General features: G+C 49.1%; 1 pseudogene; it reads left to right on the top strand.

The window, feature by feature from the left end:
* Positions 1-10,334: 10,334 nt before the first annotated feature.
* On the top strand, positions 10,335-11,530 carry LOC109263536 (60S ribosomal protein L17-like; annotated as a pseudogene).

Below are 11,530 nucleotides of genomic sequence, written 5' to 3'. Positions count from 1 at the left end.
TCCATCCATTGGCCCTTGGTTCTTGGTTCCCCCCTCAAATTAGCCTACCTCCCTCAGGCACTTCGTTCTCAAAACTTCTGATGCAGACTGTAATCACAGGCCTTGCCTTGACCTTTGATAGCTCTTGGGGTCACAGCACACCCACCTCATCCCTGATGCTCAGCCTCACACAGTTGGCTTCCACTCTACCCCGTGGGTGTCATGAGGCCTAGCACAGACATGGCACTCCCTCGCCAGTCCTGGAATCAAAGATGCATACCCGCCCCTTCCAGCCCTCTTTCCAGAAGGTTCTCCCGTCTCTGGCCCATACAAGGCTCCTCTCCTCCAAGAAGTCTTCCCTGAACACCCTGCTCTGCTCCTGTTTCCTCAAGCCTCACTCTGCCACACAGTATGCAAGCTGGGGAAGCCTGGCTGGAGGCCCGTGGGAGCAGAGCCAAGTGCTCCTAGGTAGGATGGGGCCACCCATAATGGGGAGCTCCCTTGGAGCAGGGGGCTAGGGGAGGGCTGTGGGGCAGGTCACTTGTCCCTCCGACCCCACCCAGAACCCCAGCACAGTGCCCCCAGGGAGGTTTCTCCTGTAGAAGATGGGGATCCTCACACCCTCCCAAACAGGGGCTTTAGCCTGCTGCTTCCTTGGTTCCACCGCCCCCCTCACCCCCAGGTTCTCCCCTTAGCCTGGACTCTGGATGTGGGGCACTGTCCAGGCCAGAGACGGATGGGCCTCTCGGTGCTGCTCTCTCCAGGGCCTAGTAGAACCAGAACACTGCAGGGCGATGGGGTGAAGGTGGGGCTAATTCATTACAGAAATATGCGTGCATGTGTGTGTGTGTGTGTGTGTGCATTCATGGAGAGCAAACATTTCCTGGGCTGCTGGTATGTGCCAGGCACTACTACAGGCACTGAAGAGAGAGCAGTGGAAAAGACCACCAGGGGCAACTGCCCCCAGAAGGCTGGTGGTCTAGAGGGGGAGACCCAGGAGATGCTGGGTGGGTGTCAGCACGTATGAGTGGGTGGTATGAGTGTGGGGGTGTGAGTGTGGTGGGAGGGCACCTGTGGATAAGGGGCCTATACGTGAACAGGGTCAGGCCCAAGCAAGTACGTGTGCGTGTGAACTTGAGTGTGTGCCTTTGGAGTATCCATGTGTCTCCTGGGGTCTGGGCTTGGCAGCTGGCATGTGTCTGTGCAGGCCCAGAGCTGGCGTGCACATGCACATCAGCCAGTTTGGGAGGCTGTGTGGCAGCCACACCTGGCTGACTCCCAGGCTGCGGGGCTCTAATTTTAGAAGTGACAGGCTGTAGATCCCTCCGCACACCTGCTCAGGTGCCCAGCCCCTGGGGGAGGGCCCAGCTGGCCTGCTGGGGAGTGAACCTATCTCAGCCAGCACCACTGGTTCCCTGCCACGCACGCCCACTCTCCCAACTGAGCAGCCTCTGGCCTCTAGTTCAACACAGTGGGCTGTGCCTGGGGCCCTGACAATCGATGGGGAATCGCAGCTCCCAAACCCTACACCTGGGCCCGACCTCTCATCTCCCAGGAATGCTCCACCCCCACCCCTCTTTGCAGGAGGCCCCGCTCTGGAACCCTCCAGGACCCTGCTGGCTGCTCACGCCCGAGCCAGTCAATCTGAGAGTGGGCCAGGCTGAACTGGAAGTTGGGGGAGAGGAGGGAAGTGGGCTGGGCCCCTCTATCACCTCCTCCTTCCCAGGGTCTCCTTTCCTGGCTGCAGGTGGAAAGGCTGGGCTGCCTGTGTGCCCCTCCCTCTGCCTCTGCCTCCTCCTCATTCTCTCCTTTGTGTCTCACGTGTCTCCCCTCTCTCCTTTGCCATCTAAGAGTTTTCTAAGAGTTAATAACAATGTGCACTGAGCTCCAGCCATATGGCAGGCACAGTGCTCATCTTTACGTGGATTAGCTCATTTGACCATTGCAATAACCCTGTGAGGTCAATGCTGTCATCCGACTTTACGGGGAGAAAGCTGAGGCTCAGAGGGATCCAAATCACCCAGCCAGGAGGGCGCTGAGTTGGCGTTCGGGCTCGGTCTTAGCTTTACTTTTTCCTTGGCCTCACTCACTGCCTGTTTCCACACGTGATCTTGGTGGGCACGGAGCTGTAGCCCAGGTGCCCTTCCCTGGGCCATGGGAGGGGTATGCAGAAGGAGGAAAGAATGACAGACACATTTGGGGTCCAAGCGGTGCGAGACGGTGCGCGGGGGGGGTCCCAGCCACCTCCCATGCATGCTCTGGGCCCTCTCCTGCTGTAGAACCTTCAGTGGCTCCCCTACAGGCAGTTAGTTACCAGGGCAAGCTCAAAGTCCTTGCAGGCTGGTGTGCGTCCTTCCTCCCACTGCCACCATCTCCTCCTCTGCAGCAACACCCTCTCACCCAGGCAGATACTTGCCCCTGCTCTGCCACCTGCCTTCCTGCAGTACAGCTAAAGGGTGAGGATAAGAAGGCCACGCTTCGAGCTAAGTGCCTTATTGACTTCATTTCATTTCACCTGCCTAAGGTCCCTATGAGCTAGGTTTTTCTGGTGCTCTTTGTACAACAGCAGTTTGCTTAAGGCCGCAGAGCAGGCAAAGAGCACAAGTGGAATTCAAAACTGCTCATCGGTCTCCACCGGGCCATTCGGTTCAACTGGATCCTCACTGCGTGTAACAGCACCAAACCCTGTGCCAGCAACTGGAGATAGTATTCTGGGAGGGGACGCACACAAACACAGACCCACGCACGCACAAGGTGCAGACGGGGAGGAGGGGAGAGGTGCTGAATTGCTCACCTCCCAGTCTTAAAACCTTCACACTTGTGACTTAGACCCCCAGTTGGTCCCTTTCAAGGAATGAGCTCTATTTCCCTTTAAAAGGGGGCAAGAGTAGGAAAGAAAAAGCCACATTTTGTTCTGATGTCTCAAGATGTCATTTGGGGACAATTTGTCCCTTTTCTCCCTATCTCTGTCCCCCCATTCCTCCTACCCCCTCCCCTGAGGCCTGGTCTGGTTCTGAGACCACAGATTAGCATCACTTCCACCCCTATCCTTCCCCACATGGGTCCATTACACCCTAGGCTTTCCAAAGTCCTGTGTCTAGTGCTGAGAGCTTACACTGGGGGTGGGGATGAGAGGAGACAGTTCCTTCTCCATGACAGTCAGGGGTTTGGGAGAGAGGCCGGGGTCCTTGGCTAGCCCAAGACTCAGATCCAACCCCCTTCACTGTCTCTGATTTTTGCTGAGAAGTTCAGCTTGTGCTGGCACCATGAGGTTCCACGAGGTGTCACGAGGATGGAGACCTTGTCTGTCTGGCTCACAGGCTTAAAAAGAAAAATACCATCACTTACTTTTGGAAGCCCCACCCACTTCACATGAAACACACTCAAACACACTCTGATTGCACACTGAATGGTGTTGTATGGGCATGTTTTAAAAAAGGATTTTCAAATAATTAATGATTGTGAAATTATCCAACTACAGCTAATGCATTTAATTTAAAATAGACTCTAATTTCTTGGGCTGCCTGGGTGGCTCAGTCAGTTAAGTGTTTGACTCCTGATTGCAGCTCAGGTCATGATCTCATGGTTCGTGGGTTTGAGCCCTACATCAGGCTCTGCATTGGCAGCGTGGAGGGCTTCTCTCTCTCCCTCTCTCTCTGCCTCTCCTCCACTCATTTTCTCTTTCTCTCTGTCTCTCAAAATAAATAAATAAACATTGAAAAATTTTTGGAAAAGCATCATATGCACTTGGAAGTTCTTTGCAATGGGAACATCTAAACCAACAAATTGCTTTCAAATGTAATGAAATGTTCCTGAGTTCCAGGTTCTCCAGCTGACCTTTAAAAATGATTTTGAAGGCAATGCATCCCTGCCTCCCTTCCCTGAATCTCAAACCTTTTTGTAGGTCCTTAAACATTTCACAGGTCCCAGACACTATGCTTATGTGATTGGAAGGATGAGCAGCCTTGCACACAGTGTCTCCTTAAATACTGTGGGAGGGAGGTAAGAGAAGGGAATACAATGGTTTGGAAATACAATGAAGACCGCAAATTAAAACAAGATACTATTTTCTTTTCTTATCTTTTTATTTTTTTTAACATTTATTCATTTTTGAGAGACAGAGAGAGACAGAATGTGAGTGGGGGAGGGGCAGAGGGAGAGGGAAACACAGAATCCGAAGCAGGTTCCAGGCTCTGAGCTGTCAGCACAGAGCCCGACGCGGGGCTCAAACTCACAGACCATGAGATCATGACTGGAGTTGAAGTCAGATGCTTAACTGACTGAGCTACCCAGGAGAGATATTATTACTTAAGACGAGATACTATTTTCATCTTTTAGATTGGCAAAAACCAAAAAGTGTTTTTTTTTTTTTTTAAGTTTATTTATTTTGAGAGAGAGGGAGAGCAGGAGCAGGGCAGGGGTAGAGAAGAGAGAGAGAGAGAGGGAGAGAATCTCAAGCAGACTGATTTGGGGCTTGAACCCACAAACTGTGAGACATGACCTGAGCAGAAACAAAGAGTCAGACACTTAACCACCTGACTGAGCCAGTCAGGCTCTTAACTGACTGAGCCACCCAGGTGCCCTCAAAAGTTTTTTTTTCAAAACTTGTTTTAAGATTTTATGTTTATTATTTTATTCATTAAAAAATTTTTTGATGTTCATTTATTTTTGAGAGAGACAGAGTGCGAGTCGGGGAGGAGCAGAGAGAGAGGGAGACACAGAATGAGAAGCAGGTTCCAGGCTCTGAGCTGTCAGCGCAGAGCCTGACGCGGGGCTCAAACCTATCAACCGTGAGATCATGACCTGAGCCGGAAGTCGGATGCTTAACCGACTGAGCCACCGAGGCACCCCTAAAATTTTATTTTTAAGTAATCTCTACACCCAGCGTGGGGCTCAAACTCATGAGCACGAGATCAAGAGTTGCATGCTCCATTGACTAAGCCAGCCAGGTGCCCCTATATTTAATTTTTTTTTTTTTTTTTTAACAATCAGTACATGTCTCTTTTTTCATTTAAAAAAAAAATCTAGTTAAAAGACAAACGCCTGTGGAATAAATGAAGTAAAACAAACCAATACATGAATGAATGAATTCTAGGTCACGTGGAGGAAGGAATTTCACTGCAGCCTGGAGCCCAACAGGCTTTGGCCACCCCGTGGAGGAGACCCATGGAAAAGGCAGAAAGCCCCAGTCTATTCTGTTGAGGGAGGTGGGGGAGGAGAGGGGTCTGGAGACTTGCTCTAGGAGGGGTGAAGGGTGGACAAGGTTGGGCAGATGGGGAGGAGGTGGGGGTAGGTTTGTACGCTTTTGTCCTGGGAGGGCTGCCTCTTCATCCGTGTTGCTTCCCCCAGCTCCTCCCTAGAGAGTACATCTATTTCAAGCCTGGAAAGTCCCAGCCCTTAGCATGATGCCTGGCATATAATCTGTGGCAATAAATAGTGGTTGACTAAATGGATGGAATCAGTCACTGGTTAATCCAGACCACAGTGTTAGTCACTCCTGTCCCTTCCCCAAACAGCTCCCTGCCACCCAACAACAACAACAGCAAATGACTCTCTCAGGGCTGCTGTGTACAGCTGTGCAGGCTGTCTACTGCACAACTCCAAGAGGAGCCATTTTCATAGTAATGCCTCTTGAAGTTGTAGCACATGGTGTACCTGCAAAACACTGTTTCTTATTCTTTCAGGCTCACTAGAACCAATATTACATTAAGAGTAGGAAAGGAAAGGAACCAGGAATCTCTACTCCAGACACCTCCCTTGCCCTTTTCCAATTCCTAAGGCCCCTCCCTTCCTTTATTCCTCTCTAATTTGAGTTTAAGGTGATTTAGCCAAATCGGCCAATTATTCTGTCTCTTGACTACAGAGTTTGGAACTTGTTGTATGATCCTGGGCAAGTTCCAGAACCTCTCTGGGTCTCCATTTCCCCACCTGAGAAATGAGTAAATGTGTAGGGAGCAATTCTTGATGACCCTCCTTGGCTTAAAGGAAGCTTATGGGGATAAAACTTTGAAGGAATGCATCCTTCTGGGATGTGGCATTCTCAGAGGGGTCAAATCCCCGCATCCTGCCCAGTTCTACCCTGCCCTCCATAACTTCAGGGCTTTCATTTAATTTAGGAGGCGGTATCCTGGAATAGAAGGATCCTGTGGGGAGCAGAAACCTTCATCAACTTCTGGCTCTGCTGATACCCACGGTGTGCTACTAAGCAAGCCACAGCTCCTACCTGGGACTCGATTTCCTCCTCTGTAGAATGGGTGTTTAGGACAGATCAGAGAGTGTCAAAATGCTGGACTGAGTCTGCCATGGCCTTTCCTTTTTCCCTTTAATTTCTATCATATGTGTTTCATTCTTTCTGATGCAAACATCACATATGTTCATGAAGTTCAAACAGTACTGAGATAAGTAATGTACCAAGTGAAAGCAACTCTTATGGAGAATCACTGTTAACTTTTTTTTTTTTTTTGGTAATTTTTAATTCGGATATAATTTCAAATGTATAAAAAAAGTCACAAGAATAGTACCAAGACTCTGGTAGACCTTTTACTCAGATTTATCACTTGTTTACATTTAATGCCTTTTTTGCTCTCTCTCTGTATACCTGTGTACATGTGCATGTGTGTAAACAATATCTTCCCAAACTGTGTGACAACAAATTGTAGGCCTTATGCACCCCCCCCCTTTTAAACTTTGTTTATTTTGAGTGTGTGTGTGTGTGTGTGAGAGAGAGAGAGAGAGAGAGAGAGAGAACGTGAGCAGGAGACAGGCAGAGAGAGAAGGAGAGAGAATCCCAAGCAGGCTCTGCACTGGCCGCCAGAGCCTGATGTGGGGCTGGAACCTGAACTGGGAGATCATAACTTGAGCCAAAATCAAGAGTCAAACACTTAACCGACTCAGCCACCCAGGTGCCCCTGCCCTTTTACCTCCGAAAGCTTCAAGGGTGTATTTCCCAAGAACAAGGACACTCTCTTACAGTGCAGGACTTACATAACTCCTGCAGTTAACAAAATCCGGAAACCTAGCATTGATACAATACTGTTATCTAGTCCACACAGCCCATGTTCAAAGGCATTGCGTCGGACCTTTTCATACGTTTCCAGCCAAAGTAGAAAAATCCGGACAAGTTTTTCTGAAAGCTAACATGTATTTACCTTTAAGGATTGTGCTTAACTCCAAAACTGTGCTCCGCCCTGTCGTATTGCTTTTATTGTTTTACTTTGTTTAGGCTTTGTTAGGCACCCTCTTAATGATGGTGACAGCGGAGAGTGGGTTATGTGTTATTTGCTTTTGAGATTCTTACTTGGCAAAATAAGAAGTGGGCGATCCTATGCTACTCCTTCAACTTCTTTTGCAGGGATCCCAAGGTGTGGCTCCCCCAGGGTTAATGGTCCCTGGTTTCAGGTGAGTCAGATCACCAGAGACTTTCCTGAAGCCCAGTCGAGAGCACACAGCTACTTCCAACGCTGGGAGCAGGACTGGGCTAGGCAGCCACAGGCCCTGTCCCTCCAGGACCACAGGGTCTTTCACCCAGCAGAGTGCATCTTTACCCTTTCTGTGGCTCTCCAGCATCTGTTTGGGGCATCCCCTACCTTGCGAGTCTCACGTGGAGGCCGAGCCCTCCTCCCACCCCAGAAACCAGACCTCACTCTCCCAGCGTCCTTTGCAGCTGCACTGCAGGCATGTGAACTGGCTCAGACAATCAGATACACCTTCGCATGAACTCTGAGTCTCAAGCAGGTGACACAGAGCAGCAGAGATGGGATGTATCTGACAGAATTGGGGACAGCAGCGGCAGCAGGAAGAGTTTTGGGGGCAGTGGAACCTCAAAGCCCGCTACCTTATGGTTCTCCCTGGTCTGGCCCGGAGATGTGATTCTTCAGGCTGAGGTTCTGGCTTCTGCAGCCTGGACCTCCCTGGATCCTGCACCTGGCTCTGCAGCCAGCTCAAGGCGTCTGCGAGCTTTCTGTGGCTTGCAATCAGGAGCCCTGACCAGTAAATACAGAGAAGTCAGTACTATGGGAATCGAGAGGCGCTGGGGCCTAGAGTGTGGACACACTGGGACTTGGTGGGCAGCCACGGAAGAATCTAGTTTCCTTATCTGGAATGTGGATGGGACACCCTGTCCAGGTGTTAAGTGGGGCAGCCCAGGCAGGCAGTCCTGTGGGTGAGGGGCAGTAGGGATGTAAGAGCAGAGAGCCTGGAGACTGAGGAAGGGGCGGGGAGGAGGGAGATGAGCTCAGAGAAGGTGGGGGTGCCTTTGTAGGAGAAGGCAGACAAGCCGGATCACATGGTTCCATCCACTCAAAATATTTTTTGACCTTTTTGTATATGCCACACAGTGTATTGGTTAATAAAACAGTCTGGGCATGGGTATTGTCTTATTTTACATACAGAGAAAGGGAACGTATTCAGAAGGATGAAGCAATTTGTACAAGATCAGGAAATCAGAAAGGGACAGGGCCAGAATTTAAATCTGGGCCTAACTCCAGCAGTGATGCTCTCAAGAACCCAAACAGACACTCAGATGAGAGACTAGTGTCTCTGCCTCAATCCCTGAGTTTTTATGTACTTCGCATGAGTACTTTAAGTAAAATGTACTCCCTGTAAGCACTCTGGCTGAGTCATAGAATCCGGGGGCCTGGCTCACTTTATAAATACCAATCCTCCCCTCCTCTTCCCCCACCAGGAAAAAGTTCAGGTCCAAACAAATGGGCTTCAGCACTCGTGCTTGGTTGATTGCCTATCCATTCGCCCTTCTCTCACTACCCCTTCCCGCAGCACCCACTGAGCCCTGGTTTGTCCCAAGTGTTTGTCCTTCTTCTGGACTCTGGGTTAGTGCTGTGGCAGTATTCATGGAAATATCCCCGTTGCTTGGGGATATGGGGGATATTCAGGGATGGGATGTGGCTCAATTCTGACCAATGAGCAGTAAGGGACAGTCTCCTAGGAGCTTCAGGGAAAAATTTTCCTTGATCTTAAAATGGGACACAGGATGAGGTGTTTCCTGGTTTTTGTTTTTGTTTTTGTTTGGTCTTGTTTTTTCTTTTTTCTTTTTGTTTTTCTTTTGCTGTTATGGACATCATTGTGTGACAATTGATGACTGGGGTGGTGGCAGCCATCTTGTGACCATGAGGAGAGCTAGCCAAGGACAAGGCAATATGATGAGAATGACAGAGGGGAAGGAAAAGAGGAAATAGCCTGAGTCCTTGATGATGATGTTGAGCTGCAGGATTAATCTCTGCTGAAGCTATCCTTCCTCTGGACTTTTTGTTCTGTGAGATAATACACTTATTGTCTAAGCCAACTGACTAGAAATTCTCCATTTCTGGCTGGAAACATCTTTACTGGTGCATGAACCACGGGATCAAAAGAATAAACACCTGACATGATAATCTGATATACTGATAGCTGACAACAGGGACAGCAGCCATGGGTTAAATGAGGAAAATCTGATTCCTTGACCAAGGGAGGCCCTAAATTTTTATTTCTCTGCTGGTTCTGAGGCCCTGCACTCTGCATCTTGTCCAGGCATGTGGAAGGACTTCTATCAGAGGAGAGGTCTACTTTCCAGCTGAACTTCTGACTCCCATTTCCTGTAGGGTCAGCAGAGGAAAGCAGTTTTATTTACTGAATCAGGATGGAAAACAGATGTCCAAGCACCCCACTGGGCCCAGGCTCACCCCGGACAGAGGCTGGGCCTGTTCTCAGTCCTGACCTACCCACCAACCTCCTGTTCCCCAGATCGAGTCCAGATGTGGCTTCTTCCAAGCTCTAATAATAATTTTGATTTGTTGCAGCTAAGTAACCTTTGCCCCCAGCTCAACCCGAAACTCTCCAAGGAGAAAAATGGGAGTTATACTATGAAACATTTGTGAGGAAGCCTGGGCAGGGCACAGAGGAATGTGCACTTGAGTAGCAGACCAGTGTGGGTTCAACCACAGCCTGGTCTCACACTAACAGAGTGGTCTCAACCATTGTATCAGTCAACAGCTGCTGTGAAACAAGCCACCACAAAACTCAGTGTCTTAAAACAGTAACTATTTAGGGCTGCCTGGATGGCTCAGTTGGTTAAGCATCCGACTTTGGCTCAGGTCATGATCTCGTGGTTTGTGAGTTCGAGGCCCGCATCAGGCTCTGTGATGACAGCTCAGAGCCTGCAGCCTGCTTCAGATTCTGTGTCTCCATCTCTCTCTCTCTGCCCCCCCACTCACGTTCTCTCTCAAAACTAAATACATATTAAAAACAGTTTTTTTAAGCCAGTAACTTTATTTGCTCACATTCTAAAATTTGAGCAGGGCTTGGCTGGACAGCTCATTTGTTCTCTACATAGTGTTGTATTTTGGAAGTGAGGTTGAGGTTGATGGGACAGTGGAACGTGGGTGGTGGAGACCCATAGAGTATGCATTTCCACCCTGTTCTTTGCTTCCCTGTCCCCCTATAGATCCTTTTTATTTTAGTCCTTCCTTACTCATCAGCAAGCTGAAGGTAGACAATGTTGGCAGAATGTGTGCCCAGAAGAGAAGCTCTTCCCATGAGCAGCCTGACTGCCGAAAATCCGTGATTGCTGAAAATGGTTAGCTGTTTGCTTGACCCAGAAAACCCCATGAAAATCACATACGTCAACAGAGTCAAATCTTCGTGTTCTCTTTAAGAACACCCGAGAAACTTCCCAGGTCATCCTGGATATGCATATGTGGAAAGCCATCAATGATATGAAAGATGTCGCTTTGCAGAAGCAGTGTGTGCTGTTCTGTGGTTATGGTGGTGGGGCCGGCAGGCATGCTCACGCCAAACAGTGGGGCTGGATGTGGGGTCAGTGGCCCCAAAAAGAGTACTAGATTTTTGCTGCACGTGCTTAAAAATGCAAAGTGCAGGGGGCTCTGGGTGACTCAGTCAGTTGGGTGTTCGACTTTGGCTTAGGTCACGACCTCACAGTTCGTGGGTTCGAGCCCCATGTCGGGCTCTGTGCTGACAGCTCGGAGCCTGGAGCCTGCTTTGGATTCTGTGTCTCCCTCTCTCTCTCAAAAATAAATAAACATTAAAAAAAATTTAAAAAAAAATTTTTTTTAATGTTTATTTATTTTTGAGACAGAGAGAGACAGAGCATGAATGGGGGAGGGCCAGAGAGAGGGAGACACAGAATCTGAAACAGTCTCCAGGCTCTGAGCTGTCAGCACAGAGCCCGACGCGGGGCTCGAACTCACAGACCGCGAGATCATGACCTGAGTCGAAGTCGGACGCTTAACCGACTGAGCCACCCAGGCGGCCCCCCCAAAATTTTTTTTTTTAATGCCAAGTGTAATACTGACTTTAAGGGCTTAGATGTAGATTTTCTGGTCATTTAGCATATCTGGGTGAAGACAGCTACCGAACTTGCAGAGCTCATGGTCAGGTAAACCCCTACATGAGTTCTCCTTGCCACATTGACATGATGCTTACTGAAAATGAGCAGATTATTCCCAAACCAGAAGAGGAGGTTGTACAGAAGAAAAAACTATCCTAGAAGAAACTGAAGAAGTGAAAATAATGGCTGCAAATAAATTCAGCATAAAAT

The sequence above is a fragment of the Panthera pardus genome, unplaced genomic scaffold (genome assembly GCF_024362965.1).
Source record: "Panthera pardus isolate Hobbes unplaced genomic scaffold, ASM2436296v1 HiC_scaffold_25, whole genome shotgun sequence".
Lineage (NCBI taxonomy): Eukaryota > Metazoa > Chordata > Mammalia > Carnivora > Felidae > Panthera > Panthera pardus.
This window is presented reverse-complemented; position numbering and strand designations above follow the sequence as displayed.